This window comes from Equus quagga, chromosome 7 (assembly GCF_021613505.1).
Source record: "Equus quagga isolate Etosha38 chromosome 7, UCLA_HA_Equagga_1.0, whole genome shotgun sequence".
Taxonomy (NCBI): Eukaryota; Metazoa; Chordata; class Mammalia; order Perissodactyla; family Equidae; genus Equus; species Equus quagga.
In genome coordinates this window covers 82,149,638-82,177,072 of record NC_060273.1, presented here as the reverse complement: position 1 = coordinate 82,177,072, position 27,435 = coordinate 82,149,638, and the positions used below count along the sequence as shown (strand labels likewise).

At 47.7% G+C, this 27,435-nt stretch overlaps 2 long non-coding RNA genes across 2 annotated transcripts; both read left to right on the top strand.

The window, feature by feature from the left end:
• The first annotated feature begins 2,406 nt into the window (after positions 1–2,406).
• On the top strand, positions 2,407–10,636 carry LOC124241749 (uncharacterized). Its single transcript, XR_006889314.1, has 4 exons — positions 2,407–2,502; positions 8,423–8,479; positions 8,726–8,811; positions 10,503–10,636. It is a non-coding gene; the product is annotated as an uncharacterized LOC124241749 (long non-coding RNA).
• A 15,265-nt stretch (positions 10,637–25,901) lies between these two features.
• On the top strand, positions 25,902–27,165 carry LOC124242796 (uncharacterized). Its single transcript, XR_006889504.1, has 3 exons — positions 25,902–26,120; positions 26,777–26,880; positions 27,049–27,165. It is a non-coding gene; the product is annotated as an uncharacterized LOC124242796 (long non-coding RNA).
• Positions 27,166–27,435: the final 270 nt, after the last annotated feature.

The window sequence follows — 27,435 nt, the reverse complement described above, 5'->3', positions numbered from 1 at the left end:
TAATTCTTTCTGTTAAACTTTCTCTGTTCAACTTTCCATGTGGTTTCCATCTGCTTGGACACTGACTGATTCACAACACCCTCCTCACTCACCATAATCCATCCACATTAGTTTTCTTTCCCTTCCTTCAACAGACCAAGCTTATTCCTGCCTTAGGGCCTTTGCACTTGCTGTTTTCTGTGCTAGGAGTACTCTTCCTTTGCACAGCTGGCTCCTTTTGGCTGTCCAGGTCATCCAGAGAGATCTTCCCTCACCACTCAATTTAAGCAGCACACCTCACCATCAGTCAGTATCCATTACCCTATTCTTTCCCATAGACTTATGATTTGAAATTTTTCTATTTGTTTATGTGCTTTTCATCTATCTCCTCCAACTGGAACATATGTGCCATGAAAACTAGGGCCTTGTCTGTCCTGTATCCCCATTGCTGTATCCCCAGAGTCTAGGATAGTGACTGGCAGGTACATAGTAGGTACTCAGTGAATGCTATTCAATAAACTGAATGCGTTGGATGGAGGATAAGGTCCCAATGGGAAGTGGACAGGAAGCTGCACGAGGGAAGGAGTGTTTCCTCCAGGGAGGACTCTCAGTTCACACCATCTCTTGCCTGGTTGACGGGAAAAAGTAAAGCTAAATAAAATGACAAAGCAGTATCTGGTTAAATGCCAAATGAATGATGTGGACAATGATAGCTGTAAAAATCCTGCAGAAGGAGAGGATCAGTGTGGGCAGAGGTCCTTAGGGGAGGCTTCCTAGAGACGTTGGAGACTGCGGGGTGGGTAAAGTTTAAAGAGCCAGAGGGAGGGACAAGAGTTGTCCCGTGAGACTGACCAGCTTCCACTCTCCACAGCTTTCCTTGGAAGATAAAGGAGCTAAAGGCAGTAAGGACCAAATCAGTAGGCAAGCTGTCCCTGGTGGGTGGCCAAAGGAGGAATGTCTCATCACCAAGGGGTATTTTCTTAGAGGGTCCCCGGCTCCAGGACTGGGTTTTTCCAGGAGTTCTGTAGCCATATGTGGCTGTAGGGCAAGTGTGTGCTCGAGACTCTCAGAGGGAACTTTCTTCTCTCTGGAGCTAGGAGGCTGGTGGTGCCTGGGCTGGTGGTGGGGGCAGTGCTTAGCTGGGATCTGCCACACAGAGCCTTAGTTTCTTAGTGGCAGTGGCAGCCAAAGAGCCAAAGCCTGCTAGGGCATGGCCACTGATGGGACCTGACTGTGGCATTCTCAGCAGAGAGGATAAGCATGGACAACCCTCCTGAGACGAACCCTCCGGGGACAAGGAGAGCCCACAGTGGTGAGGATGGGTATTAGGTGTGCTAACGCAGGGAGTCACTACACCCCTTGATTTCTGGACCCATATGTTATGGCTATGGGAAAAACAGCATCATGTATTGGTTGTGGTTTAAAACCTAAACCACATCCTATTGGAGAGCTCCTAACCTGCGGGGCGTGCTCTCAACAGGCTATAACTGAGGGTTCAGCAAGCCGTTCCAATATTCCATAAGGCCAGAGAATTCTAGGGCATATGGTATGTATCAGTTGGGGTTCAGTCAGGGAAACAGAACCATTATGAATGAAATGGGATGAAAGATTTACTATAGGGACGAAGAGCTAATGCACTTTGGGAGCTGGTGAAGAAGTCAATGGAAAGTTATTTTCTCTGCATCTCATGGTGGGCCTGAAGTTGCCATAGGTCACAGAACTGGCAGTCAGGAAGAAAAACTGGACATGAAGTAGGGAGAACAAGGACAATTGAACCTGCCTGTGATGGTTAATTTTATATGTCAACTTGGCTATGCTACAGTAGCCGGTTATTTAATCAGTCACTAATCTAGATGTGGTTAACATCTGCAATCAGTTGACTTTAAGTAAAGGATTACCCGTGATAATGTGGGTGGGCCTCGTCCAATCAGTTGAAGTCCATAAAAGCAAAACTGAGGTTTCCCAGAGAGGAAGAAATTCTGCCTCAAGACTGCAGCATCCAATCCTGTCTGAGTTTCCAGTTTTCCCAACAGACTGCGGGAACTCAGCCTGCCCCACTCCTGCATATATTCCTAGCAGTGTTGAGCACAGGGCTTGGCCCAGAGTGAATGTTCGATAAATATTTCCTGTCTGGAAACGACAACCATCTGTCGGAGTTGGTGTGAACAGAGCTCTGCCTTGGGGCAGGGGCGGAAGCTGAGGGACTGAGGAGGGCCCTTCCTGCCCTTAGATCCTATGACAGTGAGCGGGAAACTCTCCAGCTTAAGAATAGGTTGTTGGGAGACAAAGTGGGAAAGGAATCTGAGATCTATAAAGTAAAAATGAAAATTTAGGAGGAGTGCTGGAAGAGATGCAGCTTAGGGGAGAGATTCTGATGCTCAGCTTTGCTGGCGTGCTTGCTGCAGGTGAGGATCACGTTGGCTGTTCTGAGAGCTTTCCATAGCTGATCACCCTCAGCCACCCCGTGAGATCAGTGCTATTGTGATCTCGTCTCACAGATGGGAAGAGGAAGGAACAAAGAGGGTAAGTAGCTGGGAAAGGATTCATTTCATCCCCTGGGTGCTCCTTCTCCAGGCCATCCCCTCAGGCAAAGGGAAGTGGCCCCTTTGTCTATCTTATCTAATTCCAGCCCAGATCTTCACTAGTATCTTCCCAAGTTTGCCAAGAAAATCCCACAAGGCTGCGTAAGTTTCCTGCCCCTCTGGGACCCACGCTGCGTTCTCCATCAGCCCTGGTGGTCTCCAGTGCCGGGACACATTTCTGTGCGTCTTTACATTCAGACGGCAGAGCTGGCTTTGTGGCCACATGTGCGATTCATAAAGTTTGCATTTTCACAGGACTTGGTTTCCAGAGCATTTGGCTTGAGCTCTACAACCTTTCAAGAATTTCAGGCGAGAAATGCCGTCCACAGATTGCTCAGCTCCATACATCCTTCCCACGGCTGTGAAGTTTGGCACGGGTGTTCCACTATTGCTCCGGGATTGGATTTTGGAGTTTTATTTTATTAATATTCTTTTCTGCAAGGATTTGGGGGGGGGTGATCTGGACCAACACGGGTTTCCAGGTCCATCGTTCCTCCCCTCTAACATCCACGTTTGGCCTCTTTCTGTCATTTTTCACCCCGTTAGCCACGTTGACTCATGTCTTCTGTATCCTGAGGGCTGCTCTTTGTGCAGTGCATGGAAATAAGTGTGAATATAGGTGAAGGAATATGTTTATAGTCTATAAATTTGCAAATTTACCATAAATTTGCAACCACATTAATTGGGTTTAAGAAGTATGTTTACGTTAATTTTCTTCTAAATCAAAATAGTTGTGACTTCAAGGTCAGCGCCTGGTGTTGTGGGATTTGATCTTGGTCACACTGGGGCTCCTGCCTTGACTGCCCCCGACCCTGTGCGCTGGTCCACAGCTGTATTGGGCTCCTTGTCCAAGACCACGAGGTCCGGGTTGGGCAGTGTTGCTACTCTGTGTCCTTCTTGGGCATCAGATATTTGTTAATGCTGAGACCACTGGGTCCCGGGTCCTGCCTCCCCACATAGCTGTTTCTCTCGGAGGTCCACTGTCTCCCTGCCATCCTCCCAGGACACTGGACCTCACCAGTTATGGAGCCCCTGGGCCACCATTTTCTTCTAGTCGTGAGGACTCTCCCCTCTCTGTTATAGGTTGTGTTGCGTCCCCTCCAAAATAGATACATTGAAAGCCAGTCCCTCAGAATGTGACCTTATTTGGAAATAGGGTCATTGCAGATGTCATTAGTTAAATTAAGCTGAAATTATACTGAAATAGGGTGGGCCCCTAATCCTGATGTCCTCATATGAAGACAAGAAGAGACGTGGAGACACACGGGGAGAAAGTCATGTGACGACAAAGGCAGAGGCTGGAGTTATGCAGCTGCTAGCCGAGGAAGGCCAGAGATCACCATTGCCAGCAACCACCAGCAGCCAGGAAGAGGCAAGGCAGGACCTCCCTGCAGGCATCGGAAGGAGCTTGGTCCTGCCGACACCTTGATTTCAGACTTCTGGCCTCCAGGACCGTGAGACAATACATTTCCGTTGTTTTAAGCCACCCAGTCTGTGGCACTTTGTTTCAGCAGCCCTAGGAAAGTAATATGCCCTCCACTTCAGGGCAGCAACTTTGCTGTCCTTCAAACACATGTCCACATCCACCCTCCGGGAGGGTCCGGGATAACCCCTCTGCGGTGGGCATTTGGACTCATTTGGTGGTGGATGCCCGTTTCAGAGCGTGAGCGTTGCAAAGGTGATGCTGAGACTAGCCACTTTCCTTCCATGGACCAGTCCTGTTATTTAGTTCTGTCACTATTCAGGTCTAAGCAAATTTACATCGTATGAGCCAGTGTCCAGGGCTAGTTAAAGTTTGGAGCTAACACGCAAATGCATGAATTTTCCTTTCAGTTTACTCCTCCACTGTGGAGACCAAGCTGAGACCCAGGTTTGATCAAAGATATTTCTCGGAATGCTGATGGAGCAGGGCTCTCTGTGGGAAATGACGGACTTGTGAAAGTCAAATGGTTGTGAAATGCAAACTCTTTCATATCTGTATGGCACATGGCAGCCATAATCGGAGCATGAGTTGTGGGATAAAGAAAGCCACCTGTCAGCTCCTGTCCTTTGTATATCCAGAGAACAGTGTTGGGATATTGTTTCAGCTAGCCTTGGGCTCTGTGGGTACTGAGGGTGTAGCTCTGAGTTCTAGTCTTTCTCTCCTTGGTGCTTGTTCCAAAAAGTCTCAGCCTTGCATTTCTCACTCACGATCTCTCAACCACCCTCAGCATTCAGGCTCCATGTCTGACTGCCCCTCCTGGTCTTTAGCAACTTGATCAAAGGCCTTGGTTCTCACCCAGGCCTTTGAGACAGATGGCTTTCTTATGGGCTTCAGCTTGTAAGGACTTAGCCCTGGGCTGTTCCTGCTCTGAACTGGGGTGAACATAGGGAAGGCATAGGCTGAGAAGAGACAAGGTCCTAGGGCTCTGGAGGAATTTCTCCAGAATGGCCAATGGCTCACATAAGTTATGGTCAAAGAAGCTATAAGCCGGAGAAGCAGGGCCAAGCCTCAGCTCTGAGGTTCAGTCTTAGGCTGTTAGTCTTATAAGAACTGTTTATTGAGTAGATGCTATGGACCAGGGGCCATGTGCTGAGAAGAGTGACGAACAAACCAGATTGAAATTCCTGCCCTCCCACGTTTACGTTCAAGTGGATCGCAACAAGAGAATGAGCAGGAAGGCACGGTGGGAGGTCCTATGCTGGAAGAATTAGAAATGAATTGGGACATCGGGCACTCTGGGACAAGACCAGTGATCAGGACAGAGGCTGTGCAGTGCCTTGTGCTGGGGGTGTGTTTTCATGGAGGACTGGTGTCGGGCCATTGGAGTGGAGTTTAAGACCCCTGTGAAGACTAGAGGGTGGCTGTGGCAGATCTCATCAGGAGGTCATCCCAATTTCTGGATGCTTCTGGTGAGGGGGATGGAATTAATAAAATCTTCAGCTAAACAGCATCTTCCCATGAGATCTGAAGAAAAAGGAGACAAATAAACAGAAAGAGAAGAGGTGGAAAGAAAGGCTGATAGCGACTTCCTGGCCGCCGTTGCACAGAGACCACAGTCCCCAGGTGTGGCTGAGCAGGGCCTCATCCTGGGTGCCTGGGGAATAACCACCCACACAAAGACTTGTCTTCTCAGTTGCCAGCTGCCATGAGAGCCACATGGTGGCTTCCTGGGGCCTCACATGCTGGTGTATGTGTTGGGGTGTCTGTGACAATTCAGGTGCTGGCTTCTGGTAATGGTCAGCATGAGAAGCATCCATCACAGACTGGCGTGCAGAGTGACTGGGAGGAGGGAGTCCCTAAGTGGACTCTCAATTCTCATTTTACAGAGCTCGCTCAGCCCAGCAGGCCCTACTATGCTCTGAATGAAGAGCTGCTGTGTGTCTGGTCTGAGCTTCCTAGGGAGGAGTGTTGGCAACATCTGCCAGCTGGCTGTGGCCACAAGCAGGTTGCCATGGGCAACGGCCAGCTGGAGGGATGTGTTAGCCTGGTGAACCAACTTCCAGGGAAGCCCTCTCTTCACTTTAGGACCTTCCAGCCTTTCACAAAAATACCTAATTCAAGTGACCTGAACCAACCGTTGGCTTCAATCAGAAGTATGCGATACACAACACAAATATCACACACACACGAGCTTTGGGGGTTCACCATTGGCCGTGTGTTTTTGCAGACTGTTGATTGACATTACTATATCTGCACTGATCTCAGAACCGCATGATTCCCTTCCTAAGACAATCGTAAGAGCAGGATTCTGCTTTGGCTCTTTGTTCTTCAAAGTCAACTCTAGCCAAGAGGATGCTGCAAGCCAGGAATGGTTTCCCACTTTGGAGCCCTCATATTTTGTTCTTTTTCATCAATACTGCCTTATGAGATTACTTCCTTCTAAATGACCCAGAGACAGGCTGTGTTTGTGGAAGGCACGTGTGTGTGTGTGTGTGTGTGTGTGTGTGTTATAAGCTGGCCTTCTGGAACTAAGGAGAATTAAATATTGAGGCACAAATGGTTTTGTTATGTAGCTGCACTTGGTATTGGTCACCTCCCCTTACTCCCCAGGCCTTTAATTGTGCATACTTTAATCAGAACACACTTCTGGTCCATATGCATAAAATTTAACTTTGGCTCGTTTAGCAAGTTTGGCTCATTTACCTAAGCTTGGTAATTTTAGCTGTGCAGAAAGCTTTTTTTTTTTAAATTAAAAGCCTTTTGAGATTCACATGCAGTTGTAAGAAATAATACAGAGAGATCCTCTGCCTGGTTAACTCAGTTTCCCGCAATGACAACATCTTGCAAAACCACAGAGAATTATCACAACCAGGATATTGATGATGATACATTCGAGATATGGAGCAGTTCCATCACCACAATGACCCCACCCCGACCCAGCTCCCTCCCTAGCCCCTGGCAACCACTACTCTGTTTTCCAGTTCTACAATTTTGAAAGACATGGTTTTGATCAGGCCAATCTTGGCAAAGTTGTGTTTATTCCTCACTAGCATCCTAAGCCCTCTGCCATTTGGACAGATATAAAGTTGAAGAAGCTATTCTCCCCACTCTTCACACAGTCAGCATCGTGCTGTGGGGGCTCATAGTGCTGCTTCTACAGCCAGAGCCCCACCTGGAGGAGTTACTAGCCACGTGACCTAAGACGAGTTACTTAACCTCCATACACAAAATGGGGATGATAATAATGGGACTCAGAGAGTTGTTGAGGGATTAACTGTGCTTCTCAAGCTTTAATGTCACATGAATCACTTGGGTCCTGTTAAAATGCAGCTTCTGATTCAGCTGGTGGGGCCTGAGAGGCTGAATCTCTAACAAGCTCCCAGGTGGTGCTGATGCTGCTGGTCCACAGCCCACAGTTTGTAGCAAGGACTCAGAAGAGTGCCCGATACAGAAAAAGCACTCAAGAATCGTGGGCCATGCTGTTCCAGCGTGAGTCTGAGCTATGTCGGATAGAATCTGGAGCAGTGAGCCTGAGCATCAAAGTTCAGAGCCTGGAATGCCCCTAGCTTTGCCAGTCCCAGGGCCAGACTGGACCCCGAGAATGAGGCTGATGGTCAGCCTTAACGGAAATGGGTGAGGGAGTGTGGATGTGCCCCTGGCCCCAACTCCCTGTCCCCATCCTGTTTCCTATAGGAAGAGGCACACCCCAGGAGTCACTTGGTTCCCTCACTAGCTTCTCCTGCCTCCAGAAATGCAGCTCCTGCAGTCTGCCTCCCTTCTTCCCCTGGGCAGGCAGAAGGGGGGTGACAGAAGCAAGACCACCGTGCCCAGGTGGCTGTGAGAAGCTCTCAACTGCCAAAGGTTGACTTGCCCTTAACACGTCAGGGATAATAATGGGGATGATAGCTGTGCCCTGATAGCCCTACAGTGTGCCCTCATGGAGTCTCCAGGCCTCAGGTGGCCGTGGTTTCCAGTCCTGAGCTGGCAGCCTAGGGCAAGGTGAGCAGGCTGGAATTTTTCTGTCCAAGGAAACTCAGAATGCCATCTTCCAGACATTAAGTCCCACTGGTTGTAAAAATGCCAACAGCACATAAGTACAAAAAGTTAAAGTGTCACCCTCCTTTCCTTCCCTTCCTTCATGCTCCTCTCAAGGAGTAACCACTATCAACCGATTGGCGGGTTTCTTCTCAGTACTGTTTCTATGGGCACACAAATATATATTGTTGTAGAACCAATAATGAGTCATATCATACACATTGTCTGACAACTTCACTAGCTCTTTCCACTTCATAAATCCTGGCCCTTTGTTTCATATCCACATGGAGGCCTGCCTCATTCTCCGTACCAGCTACATCCAACAGCAGGGATACACCAGAGCACAGTAAACTGTGCTCTACTAACCGACACTTGGTTGATCTCTGAATTTTTAACCTTACAGGTTGCAGTGAACACTCTCTAGGACAGATACCTGAAGGTGGAATTGCCAGAGCAAAGGGTAAGTGCATTTACAGTCTTGGTGTGTCGTGCCCTCCCAAAAGATCGTACCCTCTGCTAGCTGCCTTCCACTTAGAGTGCGTATGTGTCCACTGGACACATGCCTACTATTGCGGGTTATCATCAAGCTGTTCATTTTTGTTGATCTGCTGGGGGAGAGACAATGCCTCCTGCTGGTTTTAAGTTGCACTGCTCTGATTGCTAGAAAGGCTGAGCAGCCCTCCTGATGTTTGTTTGCCATCTGCAGCTCATGAAATGGGGTTCCTAGTGGCCCCCTGGCTACCAGCTCAGCTCACCACTGAGGAGGCACCACCAAGAACTCTGCCAGAGGAGGTAAGCAGTATTTATTTGTATAATGTAAAGACTCTGCTGCAGAAGCAGTTGCTGCAGCCCCCAGAGGGCCTGCAGCTCATGTTGGAAGAAGGAAGCTTCCGTATGACACGAGACCCTTTCTGTTCTGGTAACTGTTAATCGTCATTTTGTGTCTGGGAGGGTGCAGCTCCAGCCAGCCCGCCTGCGTCTAACAGGAGGGCCATTCATGGATCCGCATGGTCCAGTGTGATGGGGCCAATGGGAAGAGCCCTGGTTCAAATCCTGACTCTCCCTGTGGAGGGCACGGTGACCTTCCCTCAGCTCTCCTCCTCTTCTTTGCCGTCTTGCAGCTTTCCACCTGCCTCACCCTGTTCTTAGGCCTCTCTGTACCCCGGTCTTTGTTTTTGCCAGCACCTCTGCCAGCCCCTGGGAGCACTCTTCTCCTCTGCCCTCAGAGGGAACTCGTCTGGATGTTCATATTCACGTTCCTCCCACTAGCACCCACTGGAGCAGCTTCAGTGCTGCCTCCCAGGAGAGGCAGGAGCTCTCGCTTGGGTCCCAGCTCATATCCTCTTGCCTTTGCAGAATGCCACCTGGTGCTTTGCGCCTAGGAACCTTCATGATGTCCACACCTGAATGTGTTTCTCCCCAGAGCTTCTCCTCCTGTGTGCCATGTCTTAGTAAGTGGTGTTGATTAGTCACTTGAGCCAAAGACCTCAAGAGTCAGCCCTTGGGTCCTCCATTTCTGTTGCTAGAAACTTTCCATGACTCCCGTTTGTCCACTGAATAAAATCTGGGTTCTTTGGAAATTTCCTAACTGAACTTCTTGATTTTCCTCACTGATTTCCCTGCATGTATCCTACAGTCAAGCCAAATTGGGCTACTTACAATTACTCGAATAATTATGTACTTGCTGGTCTCTGCACCTTGAGCAGGGTTTTTCAACCTCGAAACTATTGACATTTTGAGACAGATAATTCTCTGTGGTCGGGGGGCTGTCCTGTGTATTGTAGGATGTTTAGCCCCAGCCTCCCTGGCTGGCTCTACCCAGTAGCATCACCTCCCCAGTTGTGACAAAAATGTCTCCAGACACTGCCTGGTGTCCACCCTGGGAGACAAAATTGCCCCTGTTGAGAACCACTGATGGAGAGTCATATTGTTTCATCTGTCTGGAAAGCCCTCTCTCATACCTCCCCACCTCTAATTTGTAATTTAGTGATAAATTTGAAAAAACAAATTACAGAAAGGGATATACTGTGATTGTTATATGCACAAGTGAGTGAGGACTGGAATAGAATATGCAAAGATGAGCATAGTTATGTAAGCTGTGTTTCTTTGGGGTTCTCTTGTGTGGGGCTAAAAGTGTGGCACTTTTTGCAGAACCGACCTGCATTTGGCTGTCTCCCACCTCCACCCATTATTGTAGGATTCTTGTCCTAGAAATGGTCTCTCGTGGCTTCACAAAAGGATCCCATGACGGACTAGTTGGCCCTCCCATAGAATCTGCCCTCAGCCGCAGATGCCTGTGAGGCTGAGTGATGCCCATACGTGAGGTACCAGGTCCAAGCACCGAGCTCCTCCACGAGGCACACTGATCCTTGTGGTCTCGAAGTGGCCTTGCATCTGTGGGAACTCTGTGCCATGGTCTCTGTGTTCTCTGCAGAACTGTGGAAACGTGATTCTAATGAAACTGCACTTTGTTGCTTAAACAGGTATCCAAGGAAGGCAGGGCTGGGACTCAATCCAAACGACAGATGCCACGACAGACTCATCATTCTGACCACCTTGGTGTTGTTATTGACCCAGTGTGTCATGCGTGATGTTCTCCAAGAAGGCCCCTGGTGGCCTGCCCACAGCTCACCAGACATGCCTGAACATGTCTGAGTCCCAGTGGTGAGTTTGGGCCGATCTGCAATGGATACTTCACTGCAGTGGGAAGTAGGATTATGAATAACTTTATTTGAAATCAAATTTTCTTAAACACGCTTGTTATTCTTTTTTTTTTTAAAAGGATCAGATCCATCTTCCAGTCCAGCCTCCAAGACTTCTGAGCTTTCATTAGACCTCTCTGCTCCATATGCTGGAAGGTGGGCTCTCACTCTCCTCAGGGGCCTCCACTTTGAGGTCTCATGGAAACTTTAAAAGGCTCTGCTCTGTAGTATGGTCATTTGGGTACTTTTCTCTCCCCCTCTAATGTGTATACTCCTTGAAGACACAGAGTGCTCTAAACTCACTTGGGTGCCACCATAGTTCGGTGAAACTCCAGCTGTGTGACAGGACTCCATGAGGACATAACGTTCCTCACGTACCATGAACTGGCAACAGAGGTGAACTGTAGGTGACACGAGGTCCTTCCATGGCACATCCAGGATACTGGAATCTTTGACTTGCTCTGTCATCATTTCATTGGGATTCACTGGGACCCTGGCCAGCTCTAATGACTCCTCCATCTCAGTGTCCCATCTATAAAATGGGGGAAGCAGCCCCTGCTCCAGGGGTCTGGCGAGACTCTATATTTAAGTGCACTGAACCATGGAGAGCAAAACTTCCCCATTTATTACAGGGCTATTTTCAGCAATTTGTGCATTTTAGACCAGGAAATAGTGGTGTGGTTTTTCAGTAAAATACCCCAGTGATCGCCTGTCTTCAGATATCTTTCACATAAAGAGCTCATGTTCAGGAAGAACTCAGCAGGTTGGAAGTGAGGATTGAAATCCAATTCCAGGCATTCCTGGCCTACATCCCTCTGCTCCTCAGATGTCTTCCTGTCATTTGGGGAGACTTCTGGGAGCAGGGACCAACTTACAGCCACGGCCGAAAACTGGGGCCCTTACTCCGGGACAAAGGGGTTAGGGGAAGATTCAGGAAAAGCTTTGATTTCTAATAGAAGCCTGTTGTTCAGGAAATCAAAGTGAGTTTGGGGTCAGGTGCCTTCATCATTCAGGAGCCCAGCTGAGAGTAGTGAGGGATCCGGGGATGGTAGATGCTGCTTGTTAGGAAAAGGAAACTGTTCCCTTCTCCCCACCTTGCTGATTTCAGAGCACTGAGAGTACAGAGGGTGGTGACAAGGGTGAAGGGAGGAAGGAGTTTGACGGGAAGTATAGCTCTAATGTCTCACTTATCCAGAATTATGGCAATAAGATTTACCATGAGTGGATTTCCCAGAGTATAGAATATCAGCCCTGTGAGCAGATTTTGAAAAAGTGTAGTCATTTGGGAAGGAAATCTTTCTCATAGGTATTGTGCCTTGTCTGACTCCCTAAGGGGAGTATGTGGAACAGCATTTTGCTTCTTCTGTCTTTCAGCTTTATGGCCCATCACCTGCACCCTGAGCTTTAGCTGGTCTCATGGGTTCTGAAACTTAGCCCACGCCTTTTCATCTCAGAGCCTCAGTGCCCTTGTCTCCACATGTCGGCATCCTATGCGTCGTCAGTTCTGTATCCTCCCGAAAGCATTGTTTGGCATCTAGCACACACAGTAAGTGCCAAATAAACATCTTAGAATGAACAATGGAGGGCCGTGAAAAGCCCTGTCGTTTTAAAGTTCTGTCCAGTTGGCAAAGCACATTCATTGTCATTTTTGAAACAGTAATGTCCTCAGGGCCATCCAGGAGGGGGAAGTCCTGTTCCTGGCTTCCCTCACTCTACAAACATTTCATCACCTCCTCCTTTGTCCTAACATGATGCCAGGCACCAGAGGCAGAGAGACAAGTCAAACCTGGTCCCTCCCCTCCAGGAGCTCACGATCTAAAATTAAGATAAAGAAAGTGGACACAATTCAATGTGGCAAGTGCCCTGCTGAGGCCTGTCCCCCATGCCAAGGAGACTAGAGAAGAGCATGGCTCCCCTACACTTCATAACCTAAGACAAAGGTATTTTTAAAATTCTCTCTGATTTCCATCATCCTGTCTTTTCTGTCACTTCTTGATATACCTGGTCCACCTACTTCTTACCATTTCTCCTCCCCTCTTCTAATCTGCTGTTTCTAATCGACTCATTTCTAGGAAATTGGTTGAACTTGTATCCTTTCTTTATAGCAGTGGGTTTCAGCTCTGCCTGGCTGCACATTATAGGCACCCGGGAATCCATTTAATCCCCATCCTGCCTCCCAAGCTCAGAGATTCTGAACTAATTAGTCCGACTCGGTCCCAGTCTCCTAGCTGATGCTGACATGCAGCCAGAGTTTAGAACTGTTTTATGGGCAATTCTAAATCCATAGATTCAGACAAGCCTTGGGGATGGCCCTAGTCTCACCTGTGGAATTAAGTGCATGGGCTTTATGACTACTCTTTCCTAAGCACAGAATCTATTTTTAAATCTCTGGGGTGTGAAGACACAGTCCTGGCCTCTCTGCAGGTTGTAGCAGCCAGTGGAAGAGTCAAACAGTAGAGCGGCCCAGGGCCAAGAAATGGCCCCGTCCACACTCCGAGATGTCTTAACACCTCACAAGCAGTCCTGATGGTGGTGGGGGTAATTCCTAATCAGGTGTTTAAAATCTCAGCTAATCAGTGTTGGTGTTAACAAGGGGCCAGAGATTTTATCATAATGGCCAAATCATCCAAACTCAGGAGTCTATAAACTGGGAAGCTTCAAGACTTATGGTTTGGAAACTGAATATGAGCTATTTATACAGCCAGAAAAGTTCAATGTAACCTGACATCTGTGAAATATTTCTAAGAGGGCAAAGTTACCGAGGTAGTGACAATCTGCCACCTTCTAATTTCTGAAATATCTTCTCCCCAAAATCAGCCTAGTTAGCCTCTGGCTATATGCAGCTGTCAGTGATGGGAGTCCCTAAGCAGCCATCTGGTGCTATTTGGCATCCTGGTATAAGATTATTTCAGTCACTTGGCAATCATTTATTGAGCACCTACTATGGGCCTGGCAGAGAGGAACGCGGACATGGATAAACACACATGTCATCCTGGAGGCACTTGCTGTACAAGTACATTTTCTCGTGTATAAAGAGTGAAATCACGACCCAGGAGATCACTAACAGCTGCCGCGTCCACCGCACAGGCTCACAGAGCAGCAACAAGGGCTGAAGAAGTCAACAAGGCAGGAAGTGCTTCAGGGCTCTGTTCCCTGAGCCTGACACACAGGGCAATTGGCATGCCTCTCTTGCTTTCACCCAGGAATAGGTAATGTGAAGATTAAACAGAGCGATTTAATCCAACAGGTAGGTAACAAGCATCAGCTCTGTGAGAGGGGAGGCGGAGGTGAAATACTCATGGTCTGTGACCTCAAGGAAGTCACGGCTTGGGGATGGAGGGACGGCAAGTGCTTGGGTTAGTCTAATACAATAATAATAATTAAATATATATAATTCAATAATAATTCAATTCCAATTCAATATAGTAGTAATAATAATAATGGCAGCTACCCTTTGGTGACCACTTGCTGTGGGCCAGGCACAGTGGTAAATTCTTATCATACACATATATCACACCCATTCTCTGATGTCCTTGCACTTGTCATTGTCAATTTACCTTTGAGAAAGCTGAGGCTGTGACAGGATCTCACAACCTATATGGAACCTTCCTGAGATCCAAACCCAGGTCTGCTTTCTCCACAGCCTGGGCTCTCAACCTCCGTCACGCATCCTAAGAGAGAGCATAGAGCAGACCCTCTGGGGATGGAGGGGGCAGAGGACACCTCTGGATAGGGGCTGGATTGGGTTCTCCCAGGAGCAGCCCCTGAGATGGGGACTTGAGGACAAGTGGCTTGTTGGGAGGTGATCCTAGGAACACTGGTAGGGAGTAGGGACGTGAGACAGAAGGGAAGGGAAGAACACCAGTCAGGGTACATAATTGAGAAGTTCATCCTGTCGGCAACTGGATGTCAGTCCTACTGGTGCACTCAGATGATGCAGACCATGCCTCAGAGTTCTCTTCCCTGAGCGGTGAAGAAGTGGGGATATTTATCCCCATGCCACCACCTGTCATTCATTGAGGGCAGCTTCTAGGGGCATGAACTCTCAGGTACTCTGGCTCCCAGCAGAAAAGGGCCCCAGCAGGGAGCATCAGTGTTCTCAGTGAACAGCCTCATGCATGGAGGTGCATGCACAGCTCTGGGCCTGTCTCTGGCTGTGGCCCCTGGAGGCCCAGGGATGAAGGATGCAATGCAAGTCCTGCCCTCACCTACACTGGGGAGGCAGCGTGTTGTGCTTGAGCCTGGAGACCCACACCACTAACTCCTCTTCTGAATTAGAGGTCTCTGGGCTCCACTGGGCTGAGTTCAAGTGCGCCAGAGAGGAACTTCCAACCCGTAAATGGGCATCGGTACTTTGCAAGCCTTCCTTTGATAACCAGAATGATGTTCCAGCAATTTGGAGATCAGTGATCTGGGAGTTTGTTAGTAAGCCAGTGTAGAAGCCTTTGTAGACGAGCTTTACAGGCCGTGCTGGATTTCAGGGTAGTGGACCTGGATTTGAGTATCAGCTTTGGTAATGTCAACCAGGCCAGTCTTTCTGGGTTCTTATTGACTGGCTAACCTGCAGTATCCCATCTCATCCAGCGTACTCTCTGGGGAACATGGGTCAAATGACCCATTGTTTGAGCTCTTCCAAAGTTCGTGAATAGAGCTGCTGCCAGGAGGCCTCCCGAGCTGGGTCCCAGACGCCGCATTGCAGTCCTTTCCAGGGATGGATGCAGAGTGGTGGAAAGGAGCTTGGGCTTGGCAGCCAGGGGCCCGGATGGAGTCCTGCTCTGCTGTTTACTGGCTGTATTGCTCTAGGCAGATCACTTAGTCATTCTGACCCTCAGTTCCCCCATTCATAGGGTGGGGATAAAAATACTCAATTCTTCGGAGTCTCTTGAGAAGTAAGTCAGATAGTGCGCGCACAATGCTTTGAACGGTGTGCAGTAAAAAGCAAGGACTTGGTAAATGTTATTTCTTAATAACACTTTGTCCTGACAGGGATCCCACTCGCTGGAGGCAGGAGGGAGCGCTCAGGTGCTCTGTGAGCCACCTGGAAGAAGTCCTGACGTCATGGCAGCAAATGCTCTTTGCTTGTCTCTGTGTTTGTCAGGCTTTGTTCTCTTCCACGATCAGACATATCAGGTTCAAAAGAGACATTGTCTCACACTAGTGAATAGTTTAATAGCCTTCCTCCAAAGATGCGGGAGACTTTATCAGCTTCTTAAAATGTTGGTGACGTCTCAGAGAGAGAGTGTTAGGGAGCCACTCCTAAATAAATCATTCATCCTGCCGTACCTGAGCCCCACCCTAGGCTGGGAGGTGGGAGCCTGTGGCCACGACACAGTGGACTGGCTTGGGGGTCAGTCAGGGGGCACATGCTGTGGGTGCCCATGGGCTGGCCCCTAACCAGCTGTGCCAGGAGAGATGAAAAACCTGACTCGAATATCAGAGGGTAGAATAGGGCTTAAGGAGCTAGAGAAAGGAAAAGTCATGCCTTTCAAACTGGGGCTCAAGCTTGCAACTCAAAGGTGTGTTCAGACAGGCCTTGGGTCAGGCCAGAGGATGCCAGGCAGGCCAGCTCTGGAGTTGGGAGGCTGGTGGTCACCGAGGAATTGGTGGATACTGCGCCCTCGCCTTCCCTCTCTAGAAGTCCTGCTTGCCAAACTTGGTGACCTTGGCTGAGTCCCTCCTGGCTTGGTGTCAGCCTCTGGGCTTGAGCAGCATCGAGTCCCATTTCCCTGTCTGGTTTGGGATGCAGACCACTTAAGTCAGTGTTTTATGTGTGAGTGGCTCCTCTTTTGTTTTTCCAAGGAAATCCAACCAACACTCTCTTTCTTTTATCCCTGAATGCATATTCCAGCTGTCTGATGTTGGGGGCAGACCCGTTAGGTGACAGAGGACCCCTGCTCCCATCTCGGGAGGTCAAGGGGAGCCCTGCCCCGTCAGCATTTGATGAGATCTGACGCTTTCTCACTTTCCCTGCAGGAGGGCAGCAGCCTATGGAGGAAGCAGAACTTATTTAGAAGAAAGAAGTTTCCAAAAAATCGAGAACAGTATCAGAGGCTTTTAACAAACACAACTGGATTTCATATTGATTCTGCTTTCATAATAGGATTTGACCTATTCTGAAATGAACTATTTTTTAAAATTATCCGCCAGATCTCACAACAGAAGGCATTAGGTTTTTTTCTCCCTCAAATTAACATTTTAATTTTAGAGACACAGTTAAAAGAAAATCACTGAGACTAAGGTATCTAGCATTTCGAGATGAAACAGTGAAACTTTAAAATGGGGAAGTTCACCAGGCCAGCCCCCCCATCCCTGGTTTGGCCAATTTGTAGGAAGTGACCTTCTCAGAAGGATTGGAAGTCTGAGCAAAGCCAACCACTAGCTTCCAAATTGATTTTCAAACCAAAATTGGAACAGTTCTCAAATGCTCCTGGGATTTGGGACTATTAATACCGAAGAACAATAAGAAGGAAAAAGTGAGTGTGTAAGAGGTGATTTATGACCCAGAGGAAGTTGCAAGCTCGGAAACTTGTATGCAACCCAATCACAGACCCCTCTGGAGAGGTTCCAGGGAAGAGATGGAGAATGTAAAGGGAGAGCATTTCCGAGGGATATTAAAGCTTATAAAAGGAGGTAGTGTGGGCTTTGGGCCTGAAATGAGCGAGCGAGGAGCTGACCATGTTGAACTTCTCATAACCACAGCAGGTTTCTGTGCAGCTGTCATCGGCACCTGAGACACCCCACCAGCCTTTCCTTGTATTTATTTCTTACTATTAGTTCATCACCGAGCAGGTTAAATGGCAGGAAGAGTCTCCCCATCAGAGTGTGGGACTGTGACTGCTGCTGCCTAAACCTGTGGTCTGTCTCGGGTGTCACGTTCTCGGGTGTCAAGGCTGTGGCTCCAGCTGCTAACCCGTAAGACCAGCCATGGCCAAGGTGCAGTGGCGGTGCACAGGACAGCGAGGTCGGGCCCCCAGAGCCCGGCCAGGTGTTCGGGGATTGGACACCTAACCTCGCCTTGGTTTTCATAGTTCGTGTGAAAGTTATTTATTATTATTTATATCTTTATTGAGGTAGAATTGATATACAATAAATTACATATATTTAAAGTGTGCAGCTTGCACACTTTATACATGTGTATGTCTACAGACATGTGCATATAGATATGCGTCTTTACTTGAAGGACTAGAGAATCAGATAATCCATACAATGTTTTGGCTGTGTGCAGGGCATTCCTGTGGGATGTCCACCAATCACATTTCTTGGGAGTAACAAAAACAAGAGGAGGAAAGTCTGCTGAGATGGGCTTCCAGCTATCAATCCTTGAGAGACAAGAGGTGGGACCAATTGCAAATAGACCCAAATTCCCCAAATGGCCGGGAAAATGTCTCTTCCTAAAAATGAGTAGCAGGTAATAATCCAGTCTAGGAAGTCAAAACAATACCTTGCACTCGTGCAGTTTTTTTATAGTTTAAAAAATGTTACACTACCAGGATTTCACTGTGGAGGTACAATATATCTGGGTTGTTGTTATGATTATTACTAGTCATCATTTACCAGTTCTGCTTCTTGGACGTCATTCTATGGCTAAATGGGAGAGGGTAGAAGGGATTCATGTCACTGGAGGGCTGTGGCTGTTTCTAAGACTGGAAGTCCCACTGAGGAAGCCTCTGAAGTGTTGACCAGATGACTTTTCACTGTTAACACTACTTCCACTCACAGCATCCACCTCAACCCTCCGCTGCCCAGACTGCGCCTCCAGATAACGCACATGGCTGCCAGCAGAATGATAATGGAGAAAATACTGTGTGTTTAATCAGTATCATCCAAGGAATGGGGTGGGAGGAGGGCAGGGGTGCAGAAAGGTCTGGGAATGGGGAGAGATCTAGTAGATGGAGAAGAGTCAAGCCTCATAAAGGCATTTTATGGTGTGGCTAGGACCAGAATCGTTGGCATCACGTGTTTACTGGTCCCCCAGGATCTGCAAGAACTGGGAAGTGCCTCCACTCCCAATCTCCCCTTTTGCCAACTGCATTCTTGCTGACTTAGCAGTTCTTCAGAAAGTCACCTCTGCTCTCACTTGGAATGTTTAAGTTCGATATTCATAAACGGGATGAGGAAGAAACTTCTAAAAGCAAGGGCTTGGCTCGTTGTGGAGGCAGAAGTTCTGTTTGGAGGGAGCATCTGGAAAAGCACCCCCTCAAGTATGTGTTGAATCGCTGGGTGGTCGGCAGCGCCAAGGCAGGGCGAGGCCAGGCTTTCCGATGTCTTCCCAGAAACGGCCTGGCGGGAAGGTCAGCTCCGTCCTCATCAAACTCCTCCTGACCAGAGGGCAGATACCACCCTGCACTTTGCGGTCCTCCACACTGAATGGGGTGAGCACGGAGGCCCGAGGTTCTGCAGTGACTTCTGCACTTTGGAACAAAGTGGAGTGCACAAGTAGGGGTGCCCTGCAAGAATCACTTCTCTTTCACGGCCCGGCTTGGGTCCAGGATGTCTCAGTGGGTTTGAAACGAACAAGAAGTAACACCCTTCCTGCAATGTCAACAAGCCAGAGGGTGACCTTGAATGCTCCAGTTTTAGTGCTGTGACCTAGGACGTCAGCCTGGCAGAGGCTTCGTGCTGAATGCTGGTGATTCTCTAATGGCTGGAAGAGACCGGTTAGGTTTTATTAAACATCCTCTGCTTTCACTTTTTAAGGGCATTGTTACTTTATTTATTTTGCCAATAGGTAACATATGCTCATGATACAAATTTCAAAAACACCGAAAGGGAAAACCACGGGAATTCTTCCTTCTTCTCCTGACCCCCTCTCCCCCAGTTCTCCTTCCCAGAGTTAACCGATATTTCAGATTCTTGCATGTCCTTCTAGAGGTGTTTTTTGCACAATTGAGCAAATATGTAAATAGATAATCCTTTTGTTTACCTCCCTGCTCTGCCCAAAACAGTAGCGGTAGCAGGCTGGTTCTACGGAAACAGACTCTGAGATGGAGATCTCAGGGCAGGAAGTTAACTGGGGAGTGCGCTGGGGCCAACATCTGTGAGGGGGAGAGGGAAGCAGGACTGCGCAGAGGGAGGAGTTAAACTGGGATGCAATACAACTGAGGCCTCAGCCAGCCCCACGGGGAGCTCAGGAGCTGGGATGCCCTTCAGAGTTGCCCCAACTTGGGCTAAGGGGAGCAGGCCTCTGATCCATCATTGTATGTGGGCGTAATCTTTGGTGAGGCAGCTCTCTTCAGCCCTGGGCAGCCCCTGGAGAGGGACTTGGGGACACTCCAACACTGTCGGCAGCCAGGGGATCTGGATGGAGCTGGCACAGCATCCACTCCAGCAGCATATGACGCACATTGCTCTATACATGCATTTTTTCACTTTACAGTAGATCTTGAAGATTGTTCCACATCGGTACGTGAATAACTTCCTTCTTCAATTTTTAGTGGCTGCAGAGCGTTCCATTGTGTGAGGATAGCATAAGTTACTTGGTTCCCTCTGGATGGACATTTAGTTTGTTAGCAGTCTTTTGCAATTACATCCAATTCCTTAGTGTAGATTTGTCTCTTCACACACTTGCAAGTATATCTTATAGTCAAATTGCAGGGTCCAAGAATATGTGCACTTTTAATTTTGGACGATACTATCTAGTGCCATCCAGTCAGGCTACATGTGTTTACACTCCCACCAACAATGTATGAGCTTGTCTGTTTCCCCGACTCTTGCCAACACTATGTTATTCCACTTTTTTATTTTTCCTAATCGGAAAGATTAAAAATGGTATCTCATGGTAGTTTCAGTTTGCATTTCTATTTTTATGACTGAGATTAAGTATCTTTTTGTCATGTTTAAAAGTAATTTGCATCCTTTTTTGATTATAGCCTTTGATTTATTTTTAGTTGTTGGCCATTTTCTTGTTGATTTGTAGAAACTCTTTATATACCATGAAAATTAGACCTTTGTAATGTAAATAGACAAATTCACCCTTTAACTAACTTTGGCAGACACAAAACACTGTTCTGTATTTAGGGACCTTTTAAGGAGTAGGTTCTGTGGCATCTCTGGGTCCTGTGCATGACCTATGTTTTTCCATCCACTACTGAATCTTCATGCTGAGGATGAAGCCAGTCCCAGCTCATCAGCCCTCAGCGGGGCGTGTCCTACTTTGGCAACACAATAAGTTCTGCAGTTTCCCTGGGAATTTTCAAACTGGGCTTGGTTTACTGTGATCCTAAGCTTCTCTGTGGCCTCCACAGTCCCTGTTCAGTCCCAGCATAGTGGTCCCACCTGTCTCACATCTTTCTGTCTCTTGGGTGACTGCCCCTGGAGCTGTAACACGTTCTGTGACTTGGTCCCTATGAGGACAGAGCGAGTTGAACTTGGGCGGAGCTTCTTATGGAGTGCTCTATTTATTTTCATAGGCGTTGGAGTTGGACAGACCTGGGTTCAAATCTTCCCTTTGTCACTTAACCACGTCGTCTTGCTATTTAGCTTCTTTAAGGTAAAATTTCTCACCTATACAGTAGAGAAAATAATAGGTATCTCTATGGGTCACTGAGAGGATTAGATGTGATAATGTCTAAACTACTCGATTTGGCATACAAGCTGCCTCTCTTTACCCCTTCAGCCTCCCCTCTGCCCAGTTTCTCCTTGCTGCTTGCACTCCAGTCACACTGAGTGTCTTTCAGTTCCTGGATAGCCAGGCTCATGCTAATGCCAATTTATCCTGCAAGTTTCAGAGTAGTCTCCTCTTTAGGGAAGCCTTTCTGGCTCCCCTGCTCCCCGATATAGTTGCCCCTTCCATATTCAACTCTGGCATGCTGGATTATAGCACTTCTCATACTTCTCATTTCCTGTCCACCTGTCTTCCCTCATTAGACTGAGAGCACCATGAGGACAGGGCCACTGGATCTCACTTCTGGGCCCATATATATCCAGCAGGCACTCAGCAAAGGTTTACAGGAGGACAGCTGGATCAGTTAGATGGACAGTTGAATGGAAAAATGGAGGGATGGGAGGATGGATAGATGGATGGATGGGTAGATGGGTGGGTGGGTAGATGGATGGATGATGGATGGTTGGGTGGATGGGTGGAGGGATGGGTAGATGGGTGTGTACATGGGTAGATGGGTAGGTGGTGGTGAATAGATGGATGATCGATGATGGCTGGATGATGGGTAGCTGGATGGGTGGATGGATAGGTGAATGGATAGATGAGCTGCCTGGGGTGTCATCTGATGCTCTGGGAAGGGCTTCATTGATTTCTGAAGGCTCTAACTTGCTAATTTCAAAGAAGGAGAAAGGATTTTCCACAGAGCAGTCGAAACCTGACAAGAACAGCCTCTTTTCAGCAGAACTCAGGCCTTGATACCTTTTTTTAATCCACTAAGAAAGCATGGCTGATTGGCTTGGCTTACCCAGGCTCTCCATACCCAAAGCGGGTGAAGCTGTGTGCTATTTTGAGGCTCAGTGTCCTTGCTCTGTCAGTAGAGAGCCCTCAGGGAGCCAGGGAGGATGACTGACATTAAAGAATCTTATTTACTCTTCTGAAAACTTATTTACAGATTGAGTGAAAAGGTGAGCAATTTACTACCTACATATTTTGAAAATCATTAGGTATGCTTTTCTATAAAAGCCAGTCATTACCTACCAAAAGATTAATCCTCAAAGGTTTTACAGTAGCACTCAGAGCTATAGTACTTATACAGGGAAAGTCTTCATTTCCTGCCAACTTGAGGAACACGGTGCTCCAGGTGAGTGAGATTTATGTATAACCGAGGCTTGGTCTTTAAATACTCATTTTATTTTTCCAACACAACTGTTATTTCAAAGCATTTTTGAAATCTTTCTTTTCTAATTTCCTTCTAGTCAATTTAGGACAAGTCATTTTTTTTTAATGTCACTGTTTTTATGAAGATATATTCCCTTCCCTACTTAGTAAACAGAGCACCTTAGACACAAGTTACTGATTTCATGAAGACTCAGGGTTATCATTATAAATAAGCATTTTCCCGGGTTCTTGGATTCAGTGATGTTTTCATTACTCTAACTGTTCTGCTTTGACTAGCAGTTCTTCTCCTTTCCCTTTTTATTCCATACCCATTTGTGTGTCTCCCTTTGTTCTGAGTGTGTCTCACGTTGTGCGTGGGCCACCTGATACCCACTTACTTCTCTGAGGCCTTTTTCATAGCTTTCTGGAGCTAGTGGAAAGGTTGACCTTCCTGGGGTCTTGTCTCCATGTAGTCCAGACATTCTCACAGGAGACTGGGAACCAAAGTGTTCTTGTGTTTACTTAGGGCTGCGGGGATGTCTGTGAAGAGGCTGAGCAACACCAAAGAAGCCTGTCATGGAACAATCTGTTGCAGCTTTAAAAAAAAAAAAAAGCAATGGAAAGAAATTGCTCAAGGACTGATTCCATGAGGGAACATGGAGATTGTTATCCAAGGAATATTGATTCTAACGTTCAGGCTTATTGTAAACATAATGAAAACAGAGCTGAAATGCTAGCTCTCTGCATGGAGAGCAAACCCTCATCCCATGCCCCAGGCTTCTTTGGGAGAGTAGGCTCTCCCTGTGGGCGGATGGGAGTCTGCCACTGGTGCAGTGAGGTGAGTGGTGGATGGGACTGTGGGTGGATGTTCTCACCACCAGCCACCCCGACCTGAGCCTGGCTGAGCCCTCATTGGGGTCAATGTCAATGGAAGCCAAAGGGACCATGGCTACTCATATGATGAAATAACAATAGCTATCGCTTTTTGAATGTTTAATATGTTTCAATACTTTGCACACGCTTCTCAATGCATCCTTACAATAGTCTTTTAAGGTCTATTATTATTACTACCTTATAGATGAGGAAACAGACTCAGAGGGATCAAGGCCACGCACTAGTAATTTTGTCTAACTTCAGAGTCTGTGCACCTAACCCACCAGGCTTTGCTGGCTCTGATCAGTGGTCTGCATTAAGCTGATGGGATAAGCCAAGTGGTAGTCCTTTGGCCTCTGGCAGCAAGAAGCTGGATACTCCAGAGCCTGCTAGATCTGTCATCAGCCCCCTCTTGCCCAACTCAAGTGTCGGGAGAGAATCTACAGGCACCTTCTTACCTGTAACCCCTGAGACCTAGGGCAGCCATGTGTCTCCCCATATGATAGACGCTCCTCTGCTGCTCACGGTTATGGGAGGGAATCCGAGAAATGTTCAACCAAGGTTTGTGCTCATATGGATTGTCCCAAGTGAGGCAGTACTAGCACCTAGTGACAATGTACCGACATTGTTGAACAAGTGTCTAAACTAAAAGAAAGGGCCTTGAGACCTCAGTGTGTGAGCTTACACTCTATATCCCAGAGTCCCATGGCAACAGAGGTGCCTTCTCAGAGATCACTGTGTGCATTAGCACGTTTGGATCTACACAGACCCAGGAGGGCAGGTGGCTCTTAGTAAGACTCCACCGTGCTGACTCTTCTCCCTGCAGGTAGAACAGAGGAGAGATGTGCTCCAAAGGGCCTGCTCTCTGTAGTGCTGAAGAGCGCAGGCCTTTTCCTCAAGAGCCCGTAAGCACAGTCCAGCTGTGGCAGTGAAGGGAAACCGAGCTTCCTGCACGGACGCGAGGGCGTGATTTCACTCAAACTGGTAAATATTAACTGAGTCCCGCTGTATTCTGGGTTCTCTTAGACTACGAAGGTCTAGGACCTGGCCACTGTCCTTAGGGAGTTTCTGTCTGCCTGGGGACTTGGGGCTGAGGGTGGGGGAGGGAGAGGAGCAAGGACCACCGCGGAGAGAGCTCTCATTTGGGCCAGCCAGGCGTTTACATTCAAATGACGGTGACAAGCTGTCTCTGTTTGCCTGGGACCGAGGGGTTTCTCAAGACAAGGGACATTCAGTGCTAAAGCCAGGAAAGACCTGGACAAACCAGGACAAATTGGTCACCCTAAAAGCTGCGAAACCTCCTTGTGCCTTAGTTTCCTCATCTGTAAAATGGAGACAACACCAAACTCTCAAAGTTGAAGCCAGAGAGAACTGAATGTGATAAGATTCGTAAAGCATGTGGCACGTGGGAGCATCAGTACGTGAATACTTTAAGACATCAAGGAAGGACAAGAATCACATGGAGCTATGGAACATTCAGAAAAGGACAAAGCCAGCATGAGCCAAAGTGAATTGGGGAAGACTATATGGAGGCAAGTGTGCTCCAGAGGGACCTTAGAGAACCAGGGAGACTTGGTCTGAAATTGCGCAAGGAGATTTGATTGTCTTGGAATAAAATATGAGTGATTCTAGACATAACTTCTTCTTTGCTTCAGGCCATTTGTGTTCTGCAGGACTTAGCTACTGCTCTGCTATGATTCTCAACCCCCTCGATCCCCTGCCCCCCACCTGTCCACTCTTTTCCTTGGGATTTGCTTCTGCTGTGCCATAGGCTGAGTCCCCCCCTCCTTAAAACACCTGCTCATTAACTGGCCACCCGCCCCTCCCCATGAGAGGTGTCTGGTGAGCCAGGATTAGGGAAACTTAAGCTCAGAGAGGTTAAGTGACTTGCCAAGAATCACCCAGCAGATCAATTTTGAATCCAGAAACAGGAACCAGATGTCCACACCTTACTCCGTGCTTACTTTGGAAGGTGGAGTGAGGGGCCCGGGAGGCCCCAATAGAAAGACTGAGGTCCTCTGGGAGAGACCAAGAGACCAGGAATTCCAAAGCCATCCTGTAATTTATGGTCAGGAGTTCCCTTAAGTGTGTCTTCGGGGAAGGCATTTTTATAAAAATTCAGCTTTGAGGATACCCACTGAGTTGGGAAATTTTTACATATGAAGGAAATTTCTGACTATCATTTAGGAAAAGATGCCACAATGAGTGAATTTCATGAGTTAAGGATTTGGCACAAGCTGTGTCAAGTATGAAGTAATGAGCTTTCCGTTTCCAGTCACACGTTCAGTGTTTCTCAATTCAGTCAAAATTGGCAAGAGTCAAGCTGGTTATGAAAGCAAAGCCTGGAAGAGGCAATTAAGCACTCTCAGGGTTAAAAGGTTGACTCCAGTGGAAACACAAATTGTAAATTTTACTCACAAATATTCCTGTTCTTCAGAGGCCGTGGCTCAAGCAGAGCAGAGTGCGGGCAGGAGGGCTCCTCGCTCAGGGCGGGGCGATGAAGGGCGTGGATGCCTGCCTGCCAGGAGGCCTTCCTGTGCGCTGTCCTGCTGCCGCAGCAGGGGCAGGTGGGAGCCAGTTGGGGTCTCCAGGGAAGCTCGGTGTTGTTCCAGTTGCTTCCTTGGAGGTGGAGGGCGCTGCTCAAGGCATCTTGTGTGTGCTCCTTGGCCCTTTAGAAATATGCTCACCAACCGTCCCGGTTTGCCCAGGACCGAGGGGCGCTCCTGGGATGCAGGACTTTGGTCAGCGCTACAACTAGAAAACCCCAGGTAAACTTGCTAACCAAATTGGTCACCCTAGAAATGACCCTGATCTTTTTGCAAGAGTCCTTCTTTCCTGCCCAACCATTTTACAAAATTATAACACCCAAGGTGTTGGAGATAGACTTCATGCCTCCACCTCCAGAGCTGTATACTGGGAATCACTCTATTCCCACCACCTGGGATGGTGTGAGGATTGGCTGAGAGCAGGCAGGTGAGTGCCGAGCAGGGCTCAGGGGCCTGGACAAGGTTGCCTCCCGGCTGTGGTGCCCCCCTATCATCTGCCCCCTTGCTCACTGTGGCTGCTTCAGGGGGCTCTTCCATTTCAGTTGGTAGCAGCCTGGAGGGCTCAGAGAAATCCTGAGTCCTATCCAAGAGCTATTCAAATCCTGTTATTCAACCTACCTTATCTTCAGAAAAGAGGTGGACAGCAGCTTATATTAGTTCTTTGTCTGAAAGTGAGCCCCAATTCAGAGCAGCCAGCAAAGAGGGCTGGTGCTCCACAGAGAGTCAGACGAGCTGCCCTGAGAATGGTTTTATGGTTTTCTGATTGACCCTACTGTGAATAGTCTGTGTCATGTAGGTGGAGACATAGACAATCTTGGATGGATTCGTTAAGGAGGCTTTTTAGTGTTTGAGAATTCTATCCTGCTTTGTCCTTTCAGATGGTTATTTGCCATTAAAATGTGCCCCAGAGGAGAAGCTATGGGGAAGGAGTGACCGCCACCACCACCTCTGAGAGCTGAGAGGAGCCAGTCCCGTGTACATGGTATAATTTCTTTGGGAAAAGTTACATAGCAGAGTATCTCAGTCCAAATTTACATGCAATGCACTCATCCCCAGAGATGCTGTCCTTGCTAATAATCTAGCAATTAAAATGAAATGTGACTGCTAATTAAATCTGCCACTGAACTAAGACATGCGTATTTGTTTTCAGATGGAGCTGGATTAGATCCAGGCTGCCTGCGGCAGGGGTTAAAGACAGAAGATTTGGAGTAGAACATAAGGCCCAAGGAGGAAAGTGCCTCTAAACACCTGTAAATTTTCTTCTCTTGAAAATGGACCTTAATACCAGCTAAGATCAAATTAAAAGCTCAAACTGAATAAGGCATCTTAAATTTCAAGTGTTTGTCTTTGGCACGTGTTTTTCCTTGGTTCCTTCATTCAACATACTTTTTATCGTTTGTCTTATGAACAGAATTTTAAGAATTTGAAATTTTCGTAGCTGTTTTTAATATTAAACTTTCTTTACATTTATATTTAAATAAAACTCCTACCATTTAGCTTGGTATATTAGCAGACATCTGCATGGTCTACTCTGGAG